Raw genomic sequence first — 5,000 nt, forward strand, 5'->3', positions numbered from 1 at the left:
CCTCTCCCCTTTCCCCTCTTCCCCTTTCCCCTCTCCCCCTTTCCCCTCTCCCCTTTCCCCTCTCCTCCTTTCCCCTCTCCCCATCTCCTCTCCCAATTCCCCTCTCCCCCTCTACCCTATCCCCTCTCTCCATCCCTTCTCCCCCTTCCGCTGACCCCCTTCCGCTGTCCCCCATCCCCTCTCCCCCCTCCCCTGCCCCCCCTCCCCTCTCCCCTCCCAATAAACAAAATTATTCACCGTCACCCATAACCCAAACTCTACGGCCATCTAGTGGGGCGATAATCTACCCTTTCCCACGGGGTAGAGTCGGTGGGGGGCTCCCCACGGGGGGATGGGGGATGGGGGGCGTGGCTCCCCACGGGGCTCCACCGCCTCGGCGTTTCCAATGAAGACGGATGAAGAGGGGGGGAAGGGGGAGCAAGATTATGGCTGAGGCAAGAATGGATTGATGGATGAGGCACCTCTCCGGCTCAGCCTGGATGAATGGATGAATGGATGGATGGAAGGATGATGTAAGGATACTTCCGTGGCGAAATGGTTTAGTGTGCGCGCGATATGTATATGTACATGTGTGTGTGTGTGTTTGTGTTTGTATATATGTGTGTATACACACACACACGCACACACATAGACATAGACAAAGAGTGACAGGCAGAAATACTGTAGACAGACAGACAGACAGACAGGCAGACGTACAGATTGTTGCCAATATCCAGCGCTTCTATCCTTGGGAGGAGGAGGAGGCTACCACAGGAAGAAGAGCTGATTTCCTTCCTCCCCCTCATTCCTCCTCCTCTCCCTCATTCCTCCTCCTCCTTACTCCTGCTTCCTCCTCACTCCTGCTTCCTCCTCCTCTTCCTCCTCTTCCTTGTCCTCCCTCCTCCTTCCTCGTCCTGCCTCCTTCCTCCTACTCCTTCTTCCTCCTACTCCTTCTTCCTCCTACTCCTTCTTCCTCCTACTCCTACTCCTACTCCTCCTCCTCCTTCCTCCTACTCCTCCTCCTCCTCATTACTCCTCCTCATCCTCTTCCTCATCGTCCTCTTCCTCCTTACTCCTCCTCCTCTTCTCCTCGTCCTCTTCCTCCTCCTCCCCTCCTCCTCTTCCTCCTCGTTCAGTCCGGTGACACAGAGCAGAGCATTCCCAGAGGAGGGCAGGAGAACTAGTCCGAAGTTCCTTCCCAGAGAGAGAGAGAGAGAGAGAGAGAGAGAGAGAGAGAGAGAGAGAGAGAGAGAGAGAGAGAGAGAGAGAGAGAGAGAGAGAGAGAGAGAGAGAGAGAGAGAGAGAGAGAGAGAGAGAGAGAGAGAGAGAGAGAGAGAGAGAGAGAGAGAGAGAGAGAGAGAGAGAGAGAGAGAGAGAGAGAGAGAGAGAGGGGGGGGGACCAGAGGACCGTTGCTGCCCACTGTGGGGCTGCGGGTCTCCGCTCAGGGAAACCCGAGGCAGCAAACTATCACTGTTATTACTACTAGTAGTAGTACTTGTAGTAGTAGTAGTAGTAGTAGTAATTTTGTTATTACCATTGTTACATTATATTAGTTTTATATTTTGATATGTTTGTGGTATTTTGTCATCATTAATGTTATTGATGTTTTATTATATTTAGATAATTATTTCATCATTATCATCTTAATATTATCAATATTACATACATCGTAATTGTGTATGATCTTTAATGCTGTGTGTGTGTGTGCGCGCGCGCTTGTGTGTGCGTGTCCGTGCGTGTGTGTGTATGATTCACTATGGTCTTTGGATCACGTGCTGGACTCGTGATCGACAGCTATTTCCCTCCCAGAAGAGAGCTCAGAGCTCGTATGACCGATCTATGGGTAATGCTGTGACCTTACACGCACACACACACACCCAACTCCCCGCCCACGAGAGTTGGAGTAACAACCCGCAGCGCAGCGATACTGAAATTATTTCAGCCTTGGGCTGTGTGTGTGTGTATTTACCTTGGTCTTTTTGGATCACGTGTTGGACTCGTGATCGACAGGTATTTCCCTCCCGGAAGAGAGCTCAGAGCTCGTATGACCGATCTATGGGTAATGCTGTGACCTTACACGCACACACACACACAAAGGATTACAAAGGATTACAAAGGCGGAGCATGCCGACAGGAGACCTTTTGATCCATATCTAGGTCGGATGCAAAAAAAAATCATATTAATAATAAATTAAAACTATAATAATGTAAAAATAACAAATAAAATACATAAATAAATGCATAGGTATAGTTGAATAACAAACAGGTAAATAGTAAATGATTATAAATTGACATATAACTAATAATAAATGAAAATCAGACAGACAAATTATAACAAAACAAAAACAAATAATATAAGATAAATTATAATCATTACAGCATCTTACTTAGGTATTTATCTAAATGATTCTTAAAGCTTTGAACTGAACTACATTGCACTACCTGTGCAGGAAGTTTATTCCATTCATTAACTACACGGTTGGCAAAGTTGTTTCTACCTACTTCCAAATTGAATCTATTTATGGACAGTTTGAGACCATTGTTTCTTGTCTGATTCTCATTCAATGTGAAAATTTGGTCACTTTTGATGTTGTCAATTCCCTTTAAAATCTTAAAGACCTGTATCAAGTCACCTCTGAGTCTACGCTTTTTTAGGGAAAACAGATTCATGTGCTTAAGTCGATTTTCGTATGATTTATTTTTGATATTTGGAATCAGTTTTGTGGCTCGCCGTTGTACTTTTTCCAGACTGTCAATGTCTTTAATGAGATTCGGTGACCATACGGAAACAGCATATTCCAAATGTGGACGAACTAACGATTTATATAGCTTGTTAATGAGTGATGGACTTTTGAAATCAAAAGATAGCGCAATCAATCCCAGAATCTTATTTGCTTTCTCAGAGGCTGAAATACACTGCTTGGATAATTTGAGGTCGTTACTGATAATTACGCCGAGATCTTTTTCACTATCCACTTTTGTTAACGAATTACCAAATAACTCGTAGTCGTACTTACTGTTATTTTTACCTATGTGCATTACCTTGCATTTACTTGTGTTAAATTTCATTAGCCACTTTTCAGACCATTGCTGTAATTTATCTAAATCTTCTTGAATATCTAATTGGTTTGAGTGATCATTTGCCACTCCGCACAGTTTTGTATCATCAGCAAATTTGGAAACAGTAGATTTTAGTCCATGGTCTATATAATTTATATATACTATGAATAGAAGTGGCCCAAGAACGGAACCCTGAGGAACTCCACTTGCAACACTTTTCCATCCAGAAGTTTTTCCATTTAAAACAACTCTGTTTTCGACCTTTCAACCAATTACTAGTCCAACCTAATAGGCTACCACTTATTCCATGCAAAGCTAATTTAGTAAGTAGTCTTTCGTGTGGGACGGTATCAAAAGCTTTTGCAAAGTCTAGATATATTAAATCTATATTGTTTCTTTTGTCATAATTCGAGATAACTGTGTGGTAGAATTCGAGTAAGTTAGTCACGCAAGAACGTTTCCGTCTGAAACCATGCTGGCTATCATTTATCAAACGGTTACTTTCTAAATGATATTCGATATCATCTCTGATGATAGTTTCCATTATTTTTCTTACGATCGAAGTCAAACTTATAGGCCTATAGTTATTTGGATTCTTTTTGTCACCTTTTTTGAATATGGGAGTAACGTTAGCTAGCTTCCATTCTCTTGGGACATCTCCGGATATGATGGATTTCTTGAAAATAATTTCTAATGGAACAACAATCTCATTTTTCATTTCCTTTAAGATTCTTGGATGCCAACCGTCAGGCCCTGGTGTTTTATTAACTTTGAGTTTCTCTATACACCTTTTGATTTTTTTCTTTTGTTATATTTACCGTAGTGAGTAAGTTTACCCCAGACTTTTCACAGGTTTCAGTTTGGAATTCACTTTGAGGTGTTTCGTTTACGAATACCGAGCTAAAATAATTGTTTAAGATATTACACATTCCTTCATTTGAATATTCAAGTTGACCGTCAGCAGATAATAGTGGACCAATGTGATTCCTAACAACCTTTTTATCTCTAATGTAACTATAAAATTCTTTGGGATTCTCTTTGGATTTATCAGCGATGTTCATTTCGTATTGTTGTTTTCTTTTTCTTATTGTCTTTTTTAAATCTCTCTGTATTGATACATAACTTTCATAGTCATTAGATGCACCCGAGCACTTATATTTCTTATAAGCCTGTCTCTTTTTAGCAATACTTTTTTCAGTTTCTTTGTCGAGCCACTTTGGGCGAGCCTGATTTGGGGGACGTCTGTCCTTAAAAGGAATGTAAGTTTGAATCATCTTAGTGAGCGTATTTTGAAATATTTCCCACATCTGATCTACAGGCCTTTCGTTTAATTTTGCCTCCCAATCTGTAAGCTGAAGCTCCTGACGTAGTTCTATGAACTGAGCTTTACTGAAATCGGGTATTTTAGAAGCACAAGTATCTATTCTAAAATTGTTTAGGAGTTTGAATCTGACTAAATTGTGATCGCTATTTGCAACAGATTCACCGACTTCTACATCAGTTGCCATGCTTTCGCGGCTAGTGATCAATAAATCGAGTAAGTTTCCATATCTTGTGGGCTCTTTTACATGCTGAATTAAGTAATTGTCACCAAGAAAATCAATCAAGCGACTACCTATATGGCTATGTTCAAGGGTCATCCAATCAATGTCAGTAAAATTGAAATCACCCATTATCAATAAATCCCGGTTGCAGAAACTAGACAGTTCTTGAAATAACAGTTTGTCGTCTGCTAATGATAATGTCTTTGGCCTATATATTACACCTATATTCATTTTTTGTCCATTTGTTTGGGTTAACTCAACCCACAAACTGTCATATGCATCCTGTTTCACTTTCTCTAAAACACAAGCATGAACATTGTTTTTAACGTACAATAGAACACCCCCACCTTTCTTGTGGTTTCTATCCTGATGAAAGTGTTTAAATCCCGCAATATTAAATTCAGCTTCGAACTCTG

The sequence above is a fragment of the Oratosquilla oratoria genome, unplaced genomic scaffold, assembly GCF_046742065.1.
Source record: "Oratosquilla oratoria isolate Oo_2021 unplaced genomic scaffold, ASM4674206v1 SCAFFOLD51, whole genome shotgun sequence".
Lineage (NCBI taxonomy): Eukaryota > Metazoa > Arthropoda > Malacostraca > Stomatopoda > Squillidae > Oratosquilla > Oratosquilla oratoria.